Here is a 25,128-nt window from a genome sequence, read left to right on the forward strand (position 1 = left end):
GCCCGTGCTCTGCAACAAGAGAAGCCACCGCAGTGAGAAGCCCGTGAACCGCAACGAATAGTAGCCCCTACTCACCGCAGCTAGAGGAAGCCCTGAACACGCACAGCAACGAACACCCAACGCAGCCAAAAAACTAAAATTAATTAATTAATTAAAAAAAATTTTTTTTTAATGTACAGACGGTTTGTACAGGCAGGAAATGTTTAACCTGTCAAAGGAGAGAACAGGTATTTCTTGCCTTCTTAGACTGTGCCAGGTGGCGTGTTAGGCACCTGACATGTCTTATATTGTTTCATCCTGTGTCAGCCTTACAAGGAATGTATCCAAGAATGAACAAACTGAGGTCAGGACACTGGCCTGAGGCCGCAGAGCATTAAGTAGTGGGACAGGAGTTGAACCCAGAGCTGACAAGCCCCACAGCCTGTGTTCCTCCTGCCGCCCCACCCCACCTCCTTTGAAAATTCATTTGGTAAAAGGCCTCTTTGCCAAGCTAGGGACTTTGGATACATTCTGTTGGCAATTCTTAAAAAAAAAAAAGCAACTGATTATAAATATATGGGAACTACTAAGGAAGGAGGAATTATTTCTGCCTGAGATAAATCAGAAAAGCTACTGAGGGGAGATGGGACTGTTTCGGGACTTGTATTTCTATTTCATTTAACTCGTGTTTGCAGAGGTTATCACAGGCTTTTGGTTCCAACACATGACAATGAACAGCACCTTCTATTCATATGAGTTTTCCATCTTGTCATATTTTCAGCAGGTCATTCCTTTGGGATCCGGTACTTTTATCTATAGCCGTTTACATCACTTCATTGCCAGCATTTATCATGTTCTGGCAACGGCCACTTTCCGAGGGGCTGAAGCCTCCAACTACAAACCTTTAAGAAAGCAGAGAGTGTGGAGTTTGGAGCCTGCTTGAACCAATTCTCCTGTTCAGTGACTTCACAGAGGTGGCTTGAAATTAGCCAAGATGAGAGCATTTACTCAGCAGAAACCGACAAATGCTTTAAACCCAGGCTCTTTTTTGTTTCCCCTAGAGAGTCGGTTGTTAAACATTGCACCAACACACAATTGGCTTAGCTATTGTGAAAGAGCAGAGAGAATCCTGGATACAAGTCAGAAAACTTGAGTCTTAACCTCTTGATGTTACTAACTCACTTCAACCTCAGGCAAGTCATCTCACCTCTGGGGCCTCAGTTCCCTTTTCTATTAAATGGAGGGAGATTGACTAGATTCAAAAACCAGTACTGCGACCCAGCAATCCCACTACTGGGCATATACCCTGAGAAAACCATAATTCAAAAAGAGTCATGTACCAAAATGTTCATTGCAGCTCTATTTACAATAGCCAGGAGATGGAAGCAATCTAAGTGTCCATCAACAGATGAATGGATAAAGAAGATGTGGCACATATATACAAGGGAATATTACTCAGCCATAAAAAGAAACGAAATTGAGTTATTTGTACTGAGGTGGATAGACCTAGAGTCTGTCACAGAGAGTGAAGTAAGTCAGAAAGAGAAAAACAAATACCGTATGTTAACACATATATATGGAATCTAAGAAAAAAAAAAAAAGGTCATGAAGTACCTAAGGGTAAGACGGGGAATAAAGACACAGACCTACTAGAGCATGGACTTGAAGATATGGGGAGGGGGAAGGGTAAGCTGTGACAAAGTGAGAGAGTGGCATGGACATATATACACTACCAAATGTAAAATAGATAGCAAGTGGGAAGCAGCCACATAGCACAGGGAGATCAGCTAGGTGGTTTGTGACCACCTAGAGGGGTGGGATAGGGAGGGTGGGAGGGAGGGAGACGCAAGAGGGAAGAGATATGGGAACATATGTATATGTATAACTGATTCACTTTGTTATAAAGCAGAAACTAACACACCATTGTAAAGCAATTATACTCCAATAAAGATGTTAAAAAAAAAACAGTATTGTTAGGCTCCCAAGTTATTCCTCAAAAAGAAAACAGTTTAGAAGTTCTTCAGGCAATCTTCAATATTAAAAAGAATGAAAGAAAGAAAAGAAAACCATGCATGAATCCCCTGATAAGACCCAATAGGTTAACTTAAGGAATAAATTGTGTTTACTGGTTAAAATCTTTCAAAATCTGAAACTCAGGGGAAAGACAATAAAAGCAGGCAGCCCTCTGCTCCCCTCAATCCAATATATTGAGCACCGGAAATGGAGCAGTCACTGCTGGTCACTGAAGCTATCGTGCTGGGGAAGACACAGTCCCTGCTCCCGGGAGTTTGCAGACTAGGGAGGTAGATAGACAAGCAGGCGAGCATCGTAACAAATGGGATCCACGCTCTGATGCAGGAAGAACCAGGCTTTAAGGGAGCACAGAGCAGGGGCACTATCAGTGTTGGGAGAGTAGAGGATGGCTTCTCGGGAGAAGAGACATCTAATGGGAATTAAAGCCCAGAGGTCAAACAGGGTAGGAACACTGGGGGAATTTTGCAGGCATGGGAAGTAGCTGAAAAGCATGGGACTAGCTGATGATGGAAAGGCACACAGGGCCTTTTGTATCAGGTAAGGGAGTTCAGAATTTATCTTTAGAGTACCGGGAAACCATTGAAACGTGTGTAAACAGGTGAGTAATTTGAACATTACAGAGCTCATTCAGGCTGTTATGTTGGGCAGGAATGGAAAGGAAGCAACACTGGAAGCTGGGGGACCAGTTCCGAGGCTCTTGCAGCAAAACAAGAGTCTGGTGACTTGGTAGAGTGTGAATGCATTAGGGCGTGTGTAAGTACCCTGAGGCTGCTGTAACAAAGTACTGTTACGAACAGGGTTCTTGGCCTTCCCCAAGCAATAGAAATTGACTAGAGGCCAGACCAGAAATTCAGGCATGGTTTTATTGGCTCCTCTGCTGCAGCAGGGAGGAGTGAGAACAAAAACAGGTTCCCTTGCTTGCTCCGTCACCAACCGTCACCGAGGGGGTGGAGAGCTTGTTTCTTACATGGGGTGAGGGTAGGGATGCGTCCAGAGGTCGGGCCAGAGGGGTGCCTTAGGTGGTGGTGTGTGCAGGGGGCATGCACTGCTTTTGCTCCCGACACCCTGTTTTTTCTCCAGGCTCTTCAAAAGTGGCATTTGGGTTTTTCGGTCTCTTTGTATCTTTGGGGTCCAGAATTTGTCCCAACTGCCCACGCAGGCAGTTATTTTTAATCCCATATAGTTTCTTTGTATTTTGTTGCTCAAGGAGAGGTGTGTCAGGTGCAAGCATTGCAGCACAGCAGCAAAAGTATCCCAGGTCCCAGCAAAGGGTCCCAGGTCCCAGCCTGTGTCAGTACCACAAATTTGGCGGCTTAAATAACAGAAATGTATTCTCTCACAGTTCTGGAAGCTAGAAGTCTAAAATCATGGTGTCAGCAGGGATGAGCTCCCTCGGAGACTCTGGGTAGAGTCCTCCTTCCTTCGCCCTAGCGTCTGGTGGGGCCATCAATCCTTGTGTTCCTTGGCTTGCAGCTCTATCTCTCCAATTTCTGCCTCTGTGTTCTCCCTGTGGGTCTTTGTCTCTTCACATCGTATTCTATAGACACCAGTTGTATTGGATTAAGGATCTACCCTGCTTCAGCATGATCTCATCTTAACTAATTGCATATGCAACAACCTTATTTCCAAATAAGGTCCCATTCTGAGGTTCTGGGGACTAGGAGTTTTGTGGGGGGTTTTTTGCGGTACGCAGGCCTCTCACTGCTGTGGCCTCTCCCGTTGCGGAGCACAGGCTCCGGGCGTGCAGGCTCAGCGGCCATGGCTCACAGGCCCAGACGCTTCGTGGCATGTGGGATCTTCCCGGACCGGGGCACGAACCCATGTCCCCTGCATCGGCAGGCAGACTCTCAACCGCTGCGCCACCAGGACTAGGAGTTTAACACAGCTTTTAGGGGGACACAATTCAACTTGTAATAGGGAGAGATTTAAAAATTGAATCAATAAAACTAATAAATTTATTAGGTATTGGGGGAGGGGCAAATAAAGGTTAGAAGTCAAGGGTTGCATGTTGATTTCTGAGTAGATGGTGGTCAAGGGAACCAAGTAGGGAACACAGGAAGGGAAGTGGATTTCAGGGAGAAAGTGATGAGTTTCATTTTGGATGTGTATCAATTTAAAAATGTGTTCCCCAGCAAAAAAACAAAAACCCAAGGCTATGGGGGTTTCCTTTTCCCATATAACAAGACCAGAGGTACGCAGTCCAGAGCTGGTACAGTTGCACCCCATTGCCATCAGGAAGCCATGCTCCTTCTGTCTTTCCAGTTGCCAACATTACCATGTAGGGCTTCACCCTCCTGCCTGTGTGTCCTGGTCACCTACAGGCTATTCCAACTCCAGCAGCTACATTCCAGACAAGCAGAAGACGAAGGAGGTGAAAACACGAGGAAACTGTTAGAAAAGCAAAAACATCCCAGAAACCCTAAGTCTGTGTGTCATCTGGCCACCTCTGCCTGCAACGGAGACTGAAGCAGACAGTACTTTTAGCTGGCACATTGCCACCCTGAACAAAATCAGGGCTCTGTTAAAAAGAGATAAAGAGAGAGTAGATTTGAGGTAGAAAACCAGCAGTTTCTGCCACAGTCCACCCCTTTGGCTAGCCAACATTCAAACACATCCTTCTTCCCATAAATAAAAAGCACTTACCCCTCCCCAAGAAATACAGCTGCAAAGTTCCATCTCGTCACCGACTCCAGTGAGAAGTCCAGGATCCTTAGAGGCTTAGAGTCAAGATGTGGCTTCCCTTGAGCAAGGATCCATAAGCTTAAAGCTGAAAGACTAGTTTCTCTCCCCAACAGTAGTGAGTTATAAATACAGTTACCGATGTAGATATAGATATAAATAGAGATAGGTATAACTTAAGTGATCACTTATACAAGTGATTGATTGATCACATTTTCAAACCTCTTTGGGAAGAGGGGAGCATGGCAAACACCCAGCTGCCACTGGTCCATGGTGCTCATACAGTCCCACTGTGCAGGAACAGTGAGCATTCACTGTCCTGGCAGTGGAACTCCTTGGTTAGCTCCTTAGCAGCCCTCGTTCTGGCCTCTGGAAGGATTTTCCTTGTTTGCTATTCCGTACTGAAACCATATAGCACTTTTCAGATGGCGCTTGAACCCAGTCAAAACTCAGATTGGGACTTGAACCCATGATCCCTGACTTAAGAGGGAGCTTGAACCCACTGTCTTTTTTTTTTTTAATACATTTATTTATTTACTTATCTTTGGCTGTGTTGGGTCTTGGTTGCTGTGCACCGGCTTTCTCTAGTTGCGCAAGCGGAAGCTACTCTTTGTTGCGGTGCGCGGGCTTCTCATCGCGGTGGCTTCTCTTTGTTGCAGAGCACGGGCTCTAGGCGTGTGGGCTTCAGTAGCTGTGTCACGCGGGCTCAGTAGTTGTGGCGCATGGGCTTAGTTGCTCCACGGCACATGGGATCTTCCTGAACCAGGGCTCGAACCTGTGTCCCCTGAATTGGCAGGCGGATTCTTAACCACTGCGCCACCAGGGAAGTCCCCCCACTGTCTTTTACTTGAAACCACTCACCTGGTGTCTGGACTTACTGAAGCTCAGGTTCTTTGTCTCAGAGCAGAAAGAATTCAGCAGAAGGCAAAGCAGCAGGCAAAGAGTAAGTTTATTAGCACGAGACGCTTGTGAGAGATACAAGCGGGCAGGCGAGAAGGCTCTACCCCGAGGACTGAGAGGACTTTATTTATTTATTTATTTTTTTTTTTTACAGGACTTTATTTTTATAAGCAAAAGAAAAGTGGGGAGGGAGAGAAGACCACCTTCCTCCTCATTTGGGTGTAGATATCAAGGCTTATGTCATTAGTTCCTCCTTAAACCCTGTATGTTCTAACCGGGACTGCCATGGCGCCATTTAAATCACATGTATATTAGCGGAAGGGTGGTAACATATACTAAAATCTGGTAATTCATCTCAGGTTTCAGTATAATGTCTCCTTTCACTTAGTTTTTTTCCCCTTTCACCTCTATTCCTATGTTGGCTACAGGCAGAAATGCTACTCTTCAAGGACCATTAACTTCCTGACTTCATGTAACAAGATTCAGACCCCATATCTATTGTCCTGTGTTTCAGGTTTGTGGCTTGAGTGTGCCTGGCGCTTGAATGTGCCTGGTCTTCCTTCGAGGTAGCATAGATTGTTACTAGGTTACTGGATTCTTTTCTTGAGTGGTAATTAGCCTACAACAGTCTCCCAAACTCCCTTAAATTTCCCTCTCTGTCTTTAGTCCCCTAAGTGGAATTTTTTGTTAAAATACATTTATTTATCCTACTCTATCCCTATCCCTGTGACTGCACCTGATTCGGGCACTGGGAAGAATACCCTTCCTGGAGGCTGTCAAGCTTCAGCAGACACTGCTGCTCACATAGATCAGGTCCCATCAATGCCTTAGGGGTTTCACAGGCTGTACTGAACAGCCTGGGGGATTCTTTGATAATCCAAACCTTCAAGATCTTAGCAGGCTTCCTCTATTTGTTTCAGTTCTATGAATAACCCTCATCAAAAAATCTTGCCCAGCTCTTTTCCAGAGCTGAAAATTGGCAGAATATGCCAACCCCAAATATGCTACTTTGCCATAAGGATTATTTTGAGCTAAAGACATTTGAAAAGCAGCAGGTACAGGAAGGACACTCTGACCACCTGTGCCTACCCCCTACCCATTGCACTTTTCTTCCTGAAAGCAGGAGATAAATAACTCCCTAGTGCAAGATGCCAGGAGGAAAGACACATTCTTACCACCAGAGATGGGGGGTGGAAGCAGGAGAAATCTATACAAACAGACCTTTTTAAAACAACTCATCCTACCTTGGTCTCCCCATATGTTTTACTTTTCCACAGTTGTTCCTCTTTGTTCAACTAAGTTTATAAACTTAGATGGGGGGGTCAAGGGGGCGGAGGTCAAGGGGGGGGTGTCTTCATTTTCCTATGGGAAATGTCCACACAAAAATCCATGTGCTTTTCTCCTATTAATCTTAGTCAATTTAATTCTCAGGCCCAGCCAGAGACCCTGCGAGAATAGAGATACAGTTCTGCCTCCCCTACAGATTTAAGTCTGAAGACCTGATTTTTTACCTCTGTATTCTGCCAACCTACTTCTCACTTAAAGGTCTTTGTCTTGAGACAATCCAAAATGAAAGATGGGGGAGGGCTGGAGTGGGGGAGGAAATGCTCGATGCCCTCTTTGCTGGTAGACCTACTCCCTTGAACTGGCACATAATCCTTAATGGAAAATGTCTTTTGGAGGACTTTGCCAAAAGGGGCAGGAAATCAGTACATAGCAACCTTCTAAATGTTTTCTACCATTTCCTCTAGCCCTGATTGGCATGGCTCTGTCCCAACATGTAGCAAAAAACAGTTTGATCGAATGCCACTGTATAACAAAGCTCACCAGCTTTCCAGGCTGCAGCCGTGGGGACCTCATTAACTACCATTCTCCTCCACTCAGTCAATCCCACAGATTAGGGCCTGTGACTTCCAGAAATCACCTTAAAATACGAAAGTCTACATGCATCAGGGTTCTTAATTGTAAGCAACAGAAGCTGATCCTGGCTGATTACAGAGAAAATAAATGTATTCAAAACAATCTCAACAGCCCACAGAATCTGTGTGAAACTGAAGAAACCGGCTCAAGATTAAGCTTCCAAGAAATGGATCGAAAACCGAAAACCTGGCCTGATGAAGAAACTGCTGCTTCTGCTACTGCAGTTGCCGCCATGATGTGCTGATGCCGCCATCTGCATTTCGACCAGAATCTCCATTTTATTATAATCACCGCTACACCGGTAATGCTATCACTTGTGCATCAAGAGCTCAGCTCAACTTGAAAATGCTGTGTCCCTGAAAACAATTCACCTCTGCCACTGCCAGGAAAATGGTTTCCACGCCAAGCCTCCTTCCTCAAATTGTGCCATTCTGAATCAAAGTTTCATATGGGCGAGTCCCATTGGTGGAGAATAGCTCACAGGCCTAAGCCTGACCACAAAAGAGACTGGGAAACACCTTTCTGAGGAAAAGGGACTGATGAGGCTGGAAATTCCCCCAAACAGAGCAAAAAGTACTGAGAATCCAGAAAACATAGCTATGTGGGGCATTCAAGTGGAGCGATCTGGTAGATGATGACTACGCCTATCTGTAGTTTGGGAGAGCTACCTGGGCTTGGGAGCATACAGGTGGTATTACGGTTTGAACTGTGTCTCACCAAAATTTATATGTTGATATCCTCCTCTCCATTACCTCAGAATGTGCCTTTACTTGGAGATAGGGTCTTTCCACAGGTAAACAAGGTAAAAAGAGATCATGAGAATTGGCCCTAATCCAACATGACTGGTGTCCCTCTAAAACGGGGAAATTCGGACACAGAGAGAATGCCATGTAAAGATAAAGGCAGCAAGCCAAGGAACATCAAAGATTGCCAGCAAACCATTAGAAGCTAGGAGAGACGGAGGGAACAGGTTTTTTCCTCACAGGCCTCAGAAGGAACCAACACCACCACACCCTGATCTAGGACTTCCAGACAGCGGGGAGCGGTCCCAAAGAGAGATATTAGTTCCCTGCCCAGGAATTGAACCTGGGTAGCCTGGATGAAAACCAGGAATCTTAACCAGTAGACCACCAGGGGCTAGAGGCTGGAAGTAAAGTGGCCCTGGCTCTTGCCGGGTTTGAAAGCAAGAATGTTTCAAGGAGGCAGAAACTGTACAAAGGAGTACAACGTTTATTATTGGAGACACAGCACAACAAGTGGGAGAGCACACAGAGAAAGTGTTTGACTGAAGCAAGGCTGAAATACACATGCAGAGAGAAAGGGTGTGGGCATCCTTCCTAATGAGGAGCACAGTAAAGAGGTGATTTAAATCACTTGTACAGGGCAGGCCTTCTGGGTCTTTGTTTACCTTTGGCCAATTATCTTGTTTCTTTTTTCACACCTGACTGGGCCTAGGATCCTCCCCAGCATGTGTGCTCAACTTTTCGCTAAGACGGATCCCACAGCAGAGGCCTGTGACGGTATGTCCACCCTTATTATGGGGTGGCGCCCCCTCCTTTTTGACCCCCAAGGAGTCTTTCTGCTCCTCTGCAGTCGGGGAAGTTTCCCTGACCTCAGCAGTGGTCATCTTCCTTCTTTATTCCAGCAGAGCTCAGCTTCTGCCGCTAGCTTTGTCCTTGGAGTGTCTGGGGGAAAACAAAGCTTCAGTTTTAGTTCACTTGACAAACACGAGCTCTCCAGCCCAGGAGCCCGTCTACCTCCTACCTCAGAAGGGCAAGGAAAGGGAGCGAGGGCTAATACCTGGGGACATATTAAAGGGAAGGCATCTCTTCCTCCATGAGAAGAGGAAAAGCCAGATGCAGGTGAGATGAGGATTCCTGGGCAATGACCTACTTGAGGAAGCATTCTCAGGAATGACCTGAAGGGGAGCGGGAAAAGAAAGCAGGAAGGGAAGGGGGCCGAGCACGAATGCCATGACAGCAAAGTGCCATGAAGAGCACCCAGACTTGGGTGCATCCCCCCGGGGAGCTCTCACAGCTCAGTCATCCCAGTCATCGGGCAAGTTTGCGGGGGTATTTATACTCCCGATTCAGGCAGCCTGAGGGCAGTCCTCAGACAAGAGACACAGGTGCTGGCTGTGGGGAGTGAAGGCACATGGGGGTGCTGGTGTGCCCCCAGACAGCGAAGGAATCCAAGGGGACATGGGCAGAGCTCGGGCAGCCTCTGCTATACAGCTGTGGGTTGGCAGGACAAGAGAGTGACACATGAAAAATTCTATATCCCCTTCTATTCTATAGGGAAGACATTTGAGGAGAATGAAGAAGGTTTAAAGTATGAAAGAGGTGCTCAGCAGCACATATACTAAAATTGGAACGATACAGAGAAGATTAGCATGGCCCCTGTGCAAGGATGACACGCAAATTCATGAAGCGTTCCATATTTTTGGGGAAGCAGATTCGTGAAGCATTCCATATTTGGGGGAAGCAGCCGTATAGCACAGGGAGATCAGCTCGGTGCTTAGTGACCACCTAGAGGGGTGGGATAGGGAGGGTGGGATAGGATGGTGGGAGGGAGACGCAAGAGGGAGGAGATATGGGGATATATGTACATGTATAGCTGATTCCCTTTGTTATAAAGCAGAAACTAACACACCCTTGTAAAGCAATTATACTCCAATAAAGATGTTAAAAATAAGTAAATAAAAAATTAAGTATGAAAGAGAAAGCTGATCAGGAAGGTACAGAAAGATTGCCAGGCAACAGTGAAGTCCCAGTTGAGAGAGAGACCAGGACCTTGTTATGGCACAAACACCAACAGTATCCAGGTATAACAGGACGGTGGGGCAAAAGAGGAGTGATGGGCAAAGACGTGGTAAAGGCATTCGGTCTTTCCTGAGCAGGAGAGGAACTTAGAACCTTAGAAATGAATAGAAAGGGAGACAACGGAGAGGCCAGGGGCTTGGCAGTTTTAACAAATTTGAAGAACAGGTATTGTGGGAGCAACTGGGTTAAAAAAATGTGAAAGGTTGAGAGAGTGTGGTCACAGATTTAAGAAACGATGATGCAAGGTCCAGGCCGTGGCCATTACGGTGGGTACCTAAGGTGGAACGGAGGGGAAGGTCACTGGAGTTGAGGAGGTCAAAGAACCAACAGGCTGCTCTCACCACGTTGCTGGTGCCTGAGTCACCCACTCCTCTTCCCCTCTCCTCTCCTGGCTGAAGCCTGGGGGACCACAGCCAGAAGCTGGGACCACCGCAATCCTGCCAACTACAGTGCAAAGATGAAACAGAATTTAGACACAATTGTTTGGCTCGAAGACCAGAAAACCAGACACTATGAGATTAAAGACAGAAATAATTTAAGAAACGTTCACAGCAGTGACTGACCCAAGTTCTCTGAAAGGTATCTCAGCGCCATGAACTGGTTTTTCAAGATCGCCAAGTAGCAATTGGCTGGCTTCTTGATTTACCTGTTGACTATGGAGGTAATGCTGAAAAATACAAAGACTGGGGACCTGATGGTGCAAAACATGCAGACAGTGCAACTAAAAATGCAGAGCCATTGATCAGTTTGGATGTAAATAATCCTGCTAGGAAGGCTGGGGTAAAGGCTTTGCTAACCTCCTTTGGGTTCAGCGTCACAGTGATTACCTGGTAACAAGGTAACAAGGTAAAAAAAGGCAATTCTCATTATGGTCCAGGACCTCCTGAACAGGATGTAGCTGCTGGAGGAAATCGAACAAAAGAAGGCTTGCCTGTTGCTTTAGACAAGCATATTCTTGGTTTGGACGCAGGAAATGCAGTTCTCCATGAAGCTACTCAAGTTCTGTTGCATATAGAAGAGCTCAGAGAGCTGCAGACAAAAGTGAATGCAGCCAGAGTGGCTGTTCGGGCGATTCTTGCTGATCCAAAGACAGACCACAGGCTGGGGAAAGTTGGAGGACGAACCTTGTAGGATTTCAGCTTCTCACCTGCTTAGTACAATTGGGAACCATGTACGCTCTGGCGTATGTTTGGAAATCAAATGTCACATTTTCAAAGGAGAAACCCCAGAAAATGGATGATGGTCTAGAGATTTACCATCATTGCTTTTTCTTTAATAAAGTTCTAGGAAGTGGGGAAAAGAAAAGAGAACTAGCAGGATGGGTGTGGAACGGGTCATGTACATGGACACCGAAAACTCACAGGAAGCCTCAGAGCCAGGCGCTGACTAGAGCAATGCTAACGGTAATACTCATCACTGACACATGCTGAGTGCTTCCACCTGCTTTATCTCATGTCATCCTTCTCTTCCTTCAGGTCTTAGCTTAAATGGCACCTCATTCCCTAACTCCCTTCCCATCATGGTTCTCCTTCATTCTGTCTCAAACTCTTCATAGAACATATATCAATTTATAATTATTTTCTTCTGTTCACTTTTTTTTTTTTTTTTTTTTGCGGTATGCGGGCCTCTCACTGCTGTGGCCTCTCCCGTTGCGGAGCACAGGCTCCGGACGCGCAGGCCCAGCGGCCATGGCTCACGGGCCCAGCCGCTCCGCGGCATGTGGGATCTTCCCGGACCGGGGCACGAACCCGTGTCCCCTGCATCGGCAGGCGGACTCTCAACCGCTGTGCCACCAGGAAAGCCCACATTCTTAATGATAACACCTCCAAAAAATTTTCAGTGACTGAGAGGAGATGAAGGAAGTGGGGAGAGAGCAGGGCAGAGATGGGTGTACTGCCCTGCTCCCAGGTTATACGGTAGTTGTAGGACCAAGGACCTTCATACTAGAAATAGTTCAGAAGTAGCCCTGGGAAGGAAGGAGGGCTCCTAACCTACCTTCTGACCCCAGGTGTTCGAGATGTGGGCAATGCATAGTATCCTTTTGAGAGAGCTGCAGAGAAATCTCTCGGAGGAGCTCTGGGTTTCTATTAGCCAAGAGGTAGAGGGAAATTTCCATGAAGAGCTCACACTCCTTGGTAGGGTTTGCTTAGCATAGAATGAGGCTCCAGGGGGTGCAGTGGGAGGCTTTAGGGGAGCAAAGCAGTAGGAAAAGGCAACACAGAGCAGAATGCAGACGAGGGTGTGAAAGAAGATATATAATGGGGAGGCTTATATTTCGAGCATTAAACCAAGGATCAGAGGGCTGTGGGGAAGGTCAGATTCAGTTGGCCACATATTTGCAAAGAATCATCCTTACCAGTCTTCTGATGGGCAGGAGAAATTCAGAGCATTCTGGAAGAAGTCAGTCTTGTCCTAAGTTGGTTGGGTTTTGAAGACAGTCTCATCTCACTCTCATCTCACTGACCCATGAGAGTTCTATTTAGTTCCCAGGACTCTATCAGCAGTTGAACACAGCAGAGGGAGTGGACATGATTCAGGTCTCCAGGAATGTGTCAGGGATGGCCTGTACTGATTTGCTTCAGACAGAATCAGACAGCACAACAGGGTAAGCCTGCAAGTTCCTGGGCAAAAACCGTTTACTCAGCTCTGTAACTCCAGAATGTAACAGATGCCCACCTCACATACCAGAAAGAGGCTCGCTAAATGCTTGTTGATTGAATGATTGTGGGTTTATACGCTTTGTGATGGAATTCAGCACAGCCATCTAGTAATATGGAGTATTATAGAGACATTTAAGTTCAAGATTAGATTTGAGTAAAGATTGAATCAGTAGGGCTCCCCCACAAAATCCTCGAAATATAGCAAAATGGAGACTATTTTTTTGTGTGTAGTGAAAAAGCCTAACATAAGATTTTCCATCTTAACCATTTTTAAGTGTACGGTTCAGTCGTATTAAGTATATTCACATTGTTGTGAAACAGATCTCCAGAACTTTTTCAGCTTGTAAATCTGAAGCTCTATACTCATTAAACAACCCCCCTTTTCCCCCCGCCCACCAGCCCCTGGTACCCACCATTCCACTTTCTGTCTCTATGAATTGGACTACTTTACATACGTCATGTAAGTGGAATCATACAGTATTTACCTTTTTGTGATTGGCTTATTTTGTTCAGCATAACATTCTCAAGTTTCATCCATGTTGTAGCGTGTGACAGGATTTCTTTTCTTTTTAAGGCTAAATAATATTCCATTGTATGCATGTACTATATTTTGTTTATTCATCTGTTGATAGACATTTGGGTTGCTCCTACCTCTTGGCAGTTGTGAATAATGCTACTCTATATGTGGTTGAACAAATAACTCTTTGAGACCCTCCTTTCAATTCTCTAGGATATATATTCAGAAATAGAATTGCTGGATCACATGGTAGTATTATTCTTAGTTCTTTGAGGATCTTCCATACTGTTTTCCATAGTGGTCGCACCATTGCACAATCTTGACAACAGTACACAAGGGTTCCCATTTTACCACATCCTCACCAACCCTTCTTATTTATTTTTTTTATAGCCTTTCTAATGGGTGTGAGGTGATATGTCATTGTGGTTTTGATTTACGTTTCTCTGATGATTAGTGATGTCGAGCATCTTTTCACATGCTTGTTGGCCACTTGTATTCATCTTTGGAGAAATGTTTATTCAAGTCTTTTGTCTATTTTTTGGTTGGGGTATTTGGGGTTTTTGTTTGTTTGTTTTAGGAATTCTTTATTTATTCTAGATATTAACCCCTTATCAGACATATGATTTGCAAATAATTTCTCCCATTCCATAGGTTGCCTTTTCTCTCTGTTGATTGTGTCCTTTCATGCACAAAAGTTTTTAAGTTTGATGTGGTCAAAATGTAGAAGATTTTTTAACCACAGTGAAGTAGCTAAGAGATCATGGACTAATACTTCTAATGTTGGCAAGAAAATCTTGCTTACATGATTAGGAAGATATTCAAGGTAAACTGACATTTGCACTAAAACATCTCTTTATTTGAAGTGTTGGCTTTGGAACTGAGCCTGCAATTACTCTAGGCTGTATTCCTCAAGGGGCTCAGTGCAACACTGGACCTGCTTAATACAATAAAACTGATGTTATAAAACTTGGTGCGATAAGACGACAACAACAAAAACTAAAAAAACTAAAAAATAAAATGAAATGATCACTAAGGAAAGGTATTAAGCAAAACCAGTAATATTAGTGGTTTAAAAGTTGCCACCTGGATTATGCAGCCATTACTTTTTTTTTTTTTGGCTGTACCACGCAGCATGCAGGATCTTAGCTCCCCCACTGGGGATCAAACCATTGCCACCTGCAGCGGAAGCGTGGAGTCTTAACCACTGGACCGCCAGGGAAGTCCCACAAATGTGAATAAAACCCTTAAAGGACGTGATAGAATGCTTTGAAAGTAATATTAAGAAAAAAAAGTTAGATATAAAATTGTAGAATTCATTTTCATAATTTTAACAAAACACATGCAAGACCATAAGGCTGAAAATTCCAACGGAACATTGCCAAGACAAATTAAAGAAGGCCTAATTAAACAGAGAGGTGTACGCCGTGTTTATAGATTGTAACACTCAATATTGCTGAGATACTTCAGTTATCTTAAAACCACTAATGCCCATCAGCAGTAATTCATTATTTTAAATGGTGGTTTACGTTTTATATTGCTAACATCTGAAAAGTGTAAGTATTTTACTGGGATACTTTATATTGTCGAATTTGATAGATTTCAGGGTGGGCTCAACAAAAAAGTAGTTTCTGAACCTGCAAAGGAGATGACCAGTGCTGGGACTGTGGGTTTTTTACTGGGGACAATCCTATTTTTTACTGAGTGAGCAAATCCCTTTTGACTCCTCTTCAGCTATAATAATCTGGGATTAGCCTCAGCTTCAGAGGTAGAAGCAACATGTGGCATCACCTCTCAAGATGGTATGAATAAAATAGTCCCTAGGGCAAGAAATCTTAAATTTCCCCATCAATAAAAAGAAAGTATTCCCGCGCTCCTGGGTGATGGAGCTGTATTCAGATAAGGTTAAGGCTTTAGATCACTGGAAAATTAACTATTCACGTGGAAGTCATTAACCGTTCTCATGCCCTAGGGCACTCCAATATGAAGAGTCAAGTTGAAGAGGGAGAATCAGCCAGCAAGGGAGATTGAAAGTGTCTACTAGGATTGGGCGGGGAACCCTGTGTGGTGCCGTAGAAACCAAGTGAAGAGAGTATACTACGTACTGTATGAATCAGGCTCCAATCAAAGGAAAGCAAACCAGTTCTAGGTATTTCAGACAGAAGAATTTAATAAAGGAACTGGCTACAAGAGTATTAGAAAAGATGGAGGAGCAGAAGAGGAGAGGGGCGATTACTCAAAGATTATTAACTTCAGGAAACCATCACCACTCTGGGCTAGAAGTGCAAAAATGTTACCTGAAGCCCGGGGCACAGTATCCCTAAGGTTCCTGTTGGTTGTTGGAGCCCAGTTATCTGAGCAGGAGCCCGGGAGCCTGCACTTACAGGTTGTTGCTCCTGTGTCCACAGGCACCACCCAGATCCACTGCTGCCATTGTCACTAGAGCCAATGCTGTCACCACCACCAACGCCGTACTACTCAGTGGTACTGCTGTCACTGATGCCAAAGACACCACAAGAAACCAGAGTCAGAAAGGGAGGCAATTCTCTCTTCCTTTCATCTTCCAGTGCCTTTCGTTGACAAAACCTAAACAGAAACCGGCTAGCTCGGGAGTCTGGAAAGTATCATTTGTCTCTCTCTGATACATACCAGAGCACAGAAAGGCAGATAAGGGCCGAGAGCAATAGGCAAATGACCAGCATAATCTACCCTTTTGGTCATTCAGCATCCCTTCTTATTCTTCTACCTATATTTAGGTCAAAGACTCAAAGACTAAATTGAAGTTACTTACCAATGCTGCCTACATCTTAGAAACCTTTCATAGCTCTCCATTACCTTCAGAGTAAAGTCAAAACGCCACAGCTTGGAGGTTAAGAACCTACCAAGCTAGACCAAGCTTCCTTTCGTAACTTCTCACTATTCCAACTAGATTGATCCATATTTCGTTTCCCAAACACATCTGGTATATTTCTCCCTCTAAGCCTTTGAGCTTGTCATTTCTCCCACCTAAAATGCATTCCCCTTCTCATCTTTTCTACCTCCTCTGCTCCAAACCTACCCAATGATCACAGCATGGCTCAGGTTCAATTCCTCCACACAGTCCCCTCCCAAAGGCGTCAGCCCTCAGCACTCTTCCACTCTCTGAATTCCTCAAGTCTATGCCACTGATAGAGACCAACTAGCCTTCCTGGCAACCCCATGGCACCTAGTGGCATATTGCCTCCAACCTATCCATTTACTGGCTGATTTCTGGCGGTGGAGGATAGGGAAAATGAATTGGCAATACATAGCCGACTATTAATTGGAAGCCCAAGGCACTTACTGCCCGATATCAGCTTCCTGCTGTCTCCCATAGGCCCCACTAAGGCTCTGCCTGTTTAATTCTGAATTATAATTTGGAGCAGTTCATCAATTCTCCATAGCAACCTTCAGAGGAGCTCAGCAGGCCTCCAGAGACATTGTTCTCAGATTACTACCAAGCTAGCAACCTGGTTGAGGGTATTACTAAACCACACAGCTTGCCAGCTAATATCAAGTCAAAGCAGAAGCAAACAAAATGTTTTCAAGGGTGTTGCTCAACAGGAATCCTGTGACCTGAGAAAACTTGCAAAGACTCAGAGCTAAACAAATTTCTGCTTAGCTATCCTGAGTCTGCTCCTGACAAAGATTAAAAGAAGCAAAGCAGCTATAAATCCTCCTTCTCTACGGAAGTTTAAGATGTGGTTCAGGGCTTCCCTGGTGGCGCAGGGGTTAAGAATCCACCTGCCAATGCAGGAGGCACGGGTTCAAGCCCCAGTCTGGGAAGATCCCACATGCTGTGGAGCAACTAAGCCCATGCGCCACAGCTACTGAGCCTATGCTCTAGAGCCCGCGAGCCAAAACTACTGAGCCCGTGTGCCAAAACTACCAAAGCCCGCGCACCTAGAGCCCGTGCTCCACAACAAGAGAAGCCACCGCAATGAGAAGCCCGTGCACCTCAATCAACAGTAGCCCCCGCTCGCTGCAACTAGAGAAAGCCTGTGCGCAGCAACGAAGACCCAACACAGCCAAAAATAAATATATTTTTAAAAAAGATGTAGTTCAGAATACTAACTCCTACCAACAAAGAAAGTTGTTCATCAACACGAACGGCAATCAGCAAAGAACCAAAGACGTGGTTCTTGTCCCAGTTCTGCCCTGCATGAGGCATGTCCCTTTCCCTCTCTGGAGCTCAGTTTCCTCACCTGAAAAATTAGGAATTTGAGCTAGATAATCCCCAAGGGCCCTTGCAACCACCAAATCCAAAGACATCTTTAATTGCTTTCTGGTCTCCTTTTACAAAACATCCAATTATTCATTGAAGACTATTAATCATCTATTATCTTGAAAGCCACCACATATGACTGTTCAGATTGTACTGAACAAATCCAGAGGGCACCATCTACATTGGGTTTGTGTGAACTGTACCCCTGTGTTGAGTGGTAAACAACCTGAACATCCAAACATAGCAGCCTTGATTACGCTCTTCAATTTGGACAATATTTAAGTTTTCACCTTTTATTTTCTTAATACCCATTGTTTCCTGACCTTGGGTCCCTACCAGCAGAGATGAAACTACATTAATATCTGGTACTGAGTTAAGTACTCTCTTATTGATTAACTTTTAATCATGGACAAGAAATGAGAATAATAACATTAATACACTATTGACCACATATGTGCAAGATACTTTACATATATTAACATTTAATCCTTATGAAATCCTAGCAGGGATAAATATTTCATCCTTATCTTTGGATGGGAAAGTCGAGGCTCAGGGGGACTAAGTAAACTACCCCAGGGTTCCTAGCCAGAGCTAGAAAGTGGCTGAGATGAGGATTCAAAGCCACGTCTGACTCCAAAGCTCATCCTCTTTCCACTCCACCACCCACGACACCTTCTGTACGCTCCATACTCTGCCAACAAGCTTGACATTTTTCTGATATCAGTGAACACGTACAAGTAATTGGAACATTCAGTTAACCAGAAACAGCAGTCACGTTGCATAATCACACCAGAGAGAAGTCAACACTCACCCATTTCCATCCTGATGTTGCTGCTAACTAGAGATGTGCTTACCTCTCTGTGGGCCTGTGCTCTCACTTCAAATAGGAGTGCTGTCTTGGGACCTTTTTAGGTAAGTTAAGTACCAGCAATTCCTATAGCAACGAGCATTTAATTATTTGCATTCTCTGAGTTTTTGTTAGTCTTTTTGGCTCCAGCTAAACAGTTGGGCCACTCTTGTGACCACTTCAGCCACCAAGGAGAGTTCTTCGTGGTCCTTGCTTCTTTATGCCTCCCTCGGGGCACTCCTGTACTTCTTCCCCCTCAGCCTCAAGATCCCAGGTCTGAGAACTTATTCCATGTAGATTTGCAGGCTTTGAGACACTAGCCTGTTATCAGCAGCCCTTGTTTCCTTCCCTCTCGTGTCTCCAGCTCTTTCAGAATTTCCCAGGGAATCGAGCATTGCATTCCTAAAGAGGGCTGATGTCAGAGTTGTGGTCAAATAGGAGGTGAAATGGAAGGACAGATGCTGGCTGCTCCTTCACAGACCCTGTCTTTCAACTCAGCATCAGTCAACAGAACTAGAGGATGTCCTAATGAGCAGCCACAACATTTTCAGATCCAGACCAGGTTTTCCTTCTCAGTATGAATAGTCAATCATCATGCCTACGATTATGAGGGTAGGGGAAAAAGGAGATCTAAATAAAATTAAAACGTGAATTATTTCCCAAGTGCAGCTGTTTTCTGCTCCATAACACCTGGATACAAGATATAATATTTTCTTTATTTGTCTACGTCATACTATATCTGGCTCTGAACGCTTATCTATGTGTATGGGAAAAAAATATAATCTTCGTTATATGTAGAGGCCCACAACCTTCCCCTTCTCCCAGAATTGTACTTGGGTATCAGGGCACTTAGGCAATGCCGAAATTTGTGGGAAAGTTCTCTGATCCTCAGCGTGTCGAGGTTGACACTAAGAGGCTCATTACCCAAAACTATATGGCCCATTAAAAGATGACAGTTCAGGGCTTCCCTGGTGGCGCAGTGGTTGAGGGTCCGCCTGCCGATGCAGGGGATACGGGTTCGTGCCCCGGTCCGGGAAGATCCCACATGCCGCGGAGCGGCTGGGCCCGTGAGCCATGGCCGCTGAGCCTGCGCGTCCGGAGCCTGTGCTCCGCAACAGGAGACGCCACAACGGTGAGAGGCCTGCGTACTGCAACAACAACAACAAAAAGGATGACAGTTCATAGCCCAGTTCATAGTGAGTGGGGACCTCACTCACTCCCAAGATTCCCATGATGCTGAGGGTTTAAACCCCAGGTTCCACGCATCACTTCCAACAGAGGAGCAGCCCCTCTTGGAATGCTGCGTGGTGGCTGGGCACTGGTCTCCGCCACTCTTGTGACCACCACTGCCACCAGGGAGAGTTCTCTGTGGTCCCTGCTCCTGTGTGGCTCCAGCCTGCTGTCTAACTCTGGACAAGGGGCGTGTGATTGGTGAAGCTTAGATCACAGGTCCATACCTTTGCTACAAGGGAGGCTGGGAAAACAAGCATCTATACTGTGAGGCAGGCTCTGCCTCTTACCAAGACATGGAAAGCAAGGGATTCCCCAAACAAGTCATGGGCAGGAACAAAGAAGGACAATGTCTGTACTGCTTTAACCTGTGGATCTTGGCAAAACCCCTTGTCTTCTCTTGGGCTCAGCTTCCTCAACTGAAAATAGAGATAATGACACTGACTTCACAGCATAAAAGCCCAGGAGACAAAGGCATACCTGGGCGACCCAGCCTCCCTGTCTTCGGGGTGTGGCAGGATGGGGCAAAGGGAGATGAAATCCCAGGAGAGGGATGAGATGTAGGGAGCATGCCTGGAGGTGATATGTTCTGACCGTCAAGTCAAGGACCTGAGCTGAAGTGCCCTCTAAAAGTGGGAATCATCTAGAAGTCATTCCTCTCCAACAGGTAACACTGAGCCAAGAGCATTCTAGAAGGAGTCAGACTTCAGGAAAGGAAAAAGAGAAAGAAGAAGGTGCTTTAAAATGGGACACTGTGTGCACGTGGAGCCAGGAGAGGGAGGAAAGTCAAAACGTAGGGCAGTGCTAGAACAGAGGTCATCTTGCCCTAAATCAGGATTGGGTAACTGAGGCAGCTTCTCACAGAGGGCTCCAAGTCTTCTGATCTTCCCACATGCCTGCGGGCTGCCTGTTAACCAAGTCACATAGTTTCCAGTACAGCAGCAGTGAGGCTAAACAATTAAATCTCTGCCTCTTTGCTTTTCGTGCGGAAGGTCTCTCCATGTGAAAAAATCTAATGTGATTTTTTTCCCCCATAACTGTGTGCCTCCTCTGATGTTCCAGACAGGAAAACAAATAACAATTGATTATGAAATATGGTTCCAAAAAGAATGTTGAAGACTTGTTTACTGGTGTTTTTAATGTCTACAGTAGTTTGAGCTCAAAAATAATAATAAAAACACTATGACTACATATAGTGAAAGATATATACATATTTTTAGAACACCCTGCACAATTCTATAGTTACTCTATATTTATACACCATATATATGTGTGTGCATACGTATAGAGAGAATTTGTCTATATATGTATACACATATGATCACTGAATTGTACACTTCAAATTTTACTGAAAGCTTTACTAAAAATTATTGAATTGTACACTTACAGTGGGCATATTTTATGGTATGTAAATTATACCTCAATAAAGCTGTCTTTAAAAACCACCCTACACAAGATTTGAAAACAAACTACAAACTAGCAGAATATATTTGCCATGAAAATAACTGTAACAGAGGTATCCTTACTGTATAAAGAACTCTTCAACATCCTGAGAAAAATGTTTACATCCAAATTGAAAAATGGGCTGAGGGAGAAACAGAAATGGTCAGTAAACATGAAAAAAATCTTTATTTCACCAACAATCAAATAAACGTAGTTTTAAGAAGTAAAAGTTTTAATCTATAAAATTCTTAAAAATTGCAACTTCTTTTTTAAGATGATGTCCAGAATTGGTGAGAGTAGCTGACCCAGGCTGGGAAAACTCCTAGATATCATCTCCCTTCTTAACCCAGAGGGAATTAAGTCCTCCTTCTTTGTTTCAGTGTCACCCTAAACTTCCATCTCTTATCCCTTATTGTTACTGGCTACTTACATGACTCTATCACCCAGTTAAATTTCAACCCCCTGAGAACTGTGGCTTATTCTTCAGTGTACTCCCAGTTCTAGCTGAGAATATAAACTCTACACGTTTATTCTATGTTTATTGAATGAATAAGAAGAGTGAAATTGGTACAGATTTCCAAAGGGCATTTTGATCATGTCTATCAAGTCCTTAAATTCTTTAATATTCTTTGACTCAGTGATTCAAAACTGAGAAGTCTGTCCTAACCAAAATGTACAAAGATATTTATCTCGGGGTTAGTTTTAAATGTGGAAACAATGCAAATGTCAAACATTCAGTGATAGATTTAATTTTTTTTATTTTTATGTCCTTTTTCACTGTGGTAAAATGCACATAACATACTATTTATTATTTTAACCGTTTTAAAATGTGAAATTCAGTGACATTTAATACATTCACAATGTTGTGCAACCATCACTACTACCTTGTTCCAGCACATTTTCTTCACCCCAAAAGGGAACCTCATACCCATTGAGCAGGCTCTCCCCATTCCCCCTTCCCCCAGAAGGGGGAACCACAATCTGCTTTCTGTCTCTATAGATTTACCTATTCTGCATATCTCTTATAAATGGAATCATGCAGTACTGTATGTGGTCTTTTGTGTCTGGCTTGTTTCATCTAGCATAATGTTTCCAAGATTCAAACATGTGGTAGTAATTCATTCCTTTTTATGGCTGAATACTATACCATTGTATGAATATACCATATTTTATTTATCCATTAATCAGCTAATGAACATTTGGGTTGTTTCCACCTTTGGCTGTTGTGAATAGTACCGCTATAAACATTCATGTCCAAATTTTTGTTCAAACACTGTTTTCAGTTCTTTGGAGTATATACACCAGGAGTGGAATTGCTGGGTATTTCTATGTTTATGTTCTATAATAATTCTATGTTAAATTTATTGAGGAAGGGCCAAACTGTTTTCCACAGTGGCTGCACCATTTTACATTCCCACCAACAATGCACAAGGGTTCCATAGATTCACATTTTATTATGTGCTTTTGCGATGTGAGATGGTTCTGGCATGAATAAAACAGACAAGTCCCTGCTTTTAAGAAGCTGACATTCAGGGACTTCCCTGGTGGTCCAGTGGTTAAGACTCCATCCTCCCAATGCAGGGGACGTGGGTTCAATCCCTGGTGGGGGAACTAGATCCCACATGCATGCCGCAACTAAAGATCCCGCATGCCACAACTAAGACACGGTGCAGCCAAAATAAATAAATAATAAAATAAATAGGTAAATATAAATAAAAATAAACACATTCAGCAGAGGGAGTCAGGTAATAAACAAGTAAATAAACATAAACCTTCTTTTGATTTTTTTTCAACTATTTGAAAACGTTAACACCCATTCTTAGTACGTGGGCCGTGCAAAAACAAGCTGCAAGCCAGACTTGGCCCGAGGGCTGTAGTTTTCTGACGCCTGATGTACATTCCCACTTACCAAGACTGACCTACCTAGCTGCTGCCAACCTGCCGCCAACCTGCCAGGTACAAAGATCAATGCTGAGCCCGGGATACGATGCCTCACGACTGCCAACCAACCCCTTCAGCAGGAAGAGATAGTGTTACTGTGATACCACAGGGGTTGAGAGGAATGCGTGTAGAACCCAGGTGGTCCTGGGACTTCCCTGGTGGTCCAGTGGTTAAGACTCCAAGCTCCCAATGCAGGGGGCATGGGTTCAATCCCTGGTTGGGCAACTAAGATCCTGTATGCCGCATGGCACAGCCAAGAAAGAAGAACCAGGTGATCTAGTCAGGTCTCTCTTCATATCACTTACTTGACAATTGTACTGCAGATGGACAAGTGCTGCAACCCTGACCTGAGAAGGACATGGTGACAAGGGGCTCAGACCACTACGGGTGAGCCATCAAGATTTGAAGAAGTGACATGAGCGTGAGGATAGCGGAGGTGGGACAAGATGGGTGTCAGCTGTGGCCCAAGAGCAGCTGCAGCTACGGAGCTGTAGTTCATCCCAAGAGCCTCCCTCTTCCAATTTTTCCCCTTAGTAGGAAAGACCCATGGGACCCATGAAGGAGATGCTCCCCAATAATGTCAGAATAAGGGGATCTGCATGAAGCAAGGCATGGACTTTAGCCATCATGTAAGTGTAACTGAGCAGGACCCTATGGGGCCTTCCTGGGACAGACCCCTCCCCCATATCCTCTGCTGTAGCTCCTCTCTGAAGTACCCAGGTAATAGTATCTCATGCATATTTCCTGAGTTTTTCAGATGCTAAAAACCACCACCAAATGCAAGAAATTAACAACCTGATGATCATGTGCATGTAGGCCTATCTAAGGATCAATCACCATCAACCAATCAGAGAATTGTGCATGAGCTGATGACGTACCCTGTGACCACCCTCTCCCTCACGTGGCCTTTAGAAATGATTTGCTGAAGCCCTTCGGGGAGTTCAGGTTTTGAGGGACACAAGCCACACATTCTCCTTTCATGGCTCAGCAATAAACCTTTCTCTTCTGCAAAGTCCAACGTTTCGGTTTGTTTGGCCTCACTGTGTGTCAGGCACATGAACTCGGAACGTGAGTTCAGTAACAGAAGTGTGCCCGCTTAGGTCTCCCTTTCAAGAGTGACCTTCCCCCACCACGTGTGTTGTTAGCTAATAGCCTCAGCCACAGCGCCTTCAGGATCCAGTCCGAGAGCAGAAGACCAACGTCCCAGTTCAATCAGCTAGGCAGGTGAAGCTCCCTCTTACACAGCCTCTTTCAGACGTCCCATTCAGGTCTTGCATTGATTGGATGAAGGCTGCCCACGTTAGGGAGGACAACCTGCTTTACTCAGTCTACCTGTTCAAACGTTAATCTCATCCCAAAACATCTCCACAGACACACACAGAATGATGTTTGACTGAATGTCTGGCACCCCAAAGCTTAGTCAAGTTAACTATGTTTGTCTATTTGTGTGTTGTGCTTCAAACAGTCTCTGACTATAGGCTCAGTGACACTCATAAAAGGTATAGATACCTGTAAGCAAGTTTTTTTACTTGGCCTATTGTTACTCTCTGGGACTGGATAGTAATTGATGGGCATCTTGGATGATATAAAACTAATCTGATTAAAATTAAGATAACTCAATTATGAACCATGTAAAACTAACCTAAAACTCAATTTTACAAATACTGTGTACCTCACTAGCTTAAGAGCTCCTTGAAAACACAGGAACTGTCTTAAATTACCTTTTATTCCCTCAGCCTTATATACTGTCAGAAAGCCTTATAATGTCTCAAAGGTTCAGTCTCTTCATCTGTAGAATGGGGATTAAATGATTAAATGAGATAGTGCAGATAAGATGATAAATACAGTATCTGGCATGTAGTTAGTTCTTATTCAGTGTTAGCTTTTATCATCATCATCATCATCATCATCACTGT

At 44.5% G+C, this 25,128-nt stretch overlaps 1 non-coding gene and 1 pseudogene across 1 annotated transcript; both read left to right on the forward strand.

The window, feature by feature from the left end:
• The first annotated feature begins 9,854 nt into the window (after positions 1 to 9,854).
• LOC113622480 (U6 spliceosomal RNA) lies at positions 9,855 to 9,956 on the forward strand. The gene has a single exon (XR_003433526.1). It is a non-coding gene; the product is annotated as a U6 spliceosomal RNA (small nuclear RNA).
• Positions 9,957 to 10,368: 412 nt separating this feature from the next.
• Positions 10,369 to 11,862, forward strand: LOC113621454 (RNA transcription, translation and transport factor protein pseudogene; annotated as a pseudogene).
• The last annotated feature ends 13,266 nt before the right edge of the window (positions 11,863 to 25,128 follow it).

Source organism: Aethalodelphis obliquidens, unplaced genomic scaffold, assembly GCF_003676395.1.
Source record: "Aethalodelphis obliquidens isolate GAN/ISIS:26980383/991018 unplaced genomic scaffold, ASM367639v1 scaffold9, whole genome shotgun sequence".
Lineage (NCBI taxonomy): Eukaryota > Metazoa > Chordata > Mammalia > Artiodactyla > Delphinidae > Aethalodelphis > Aethalodelphis obliquidens.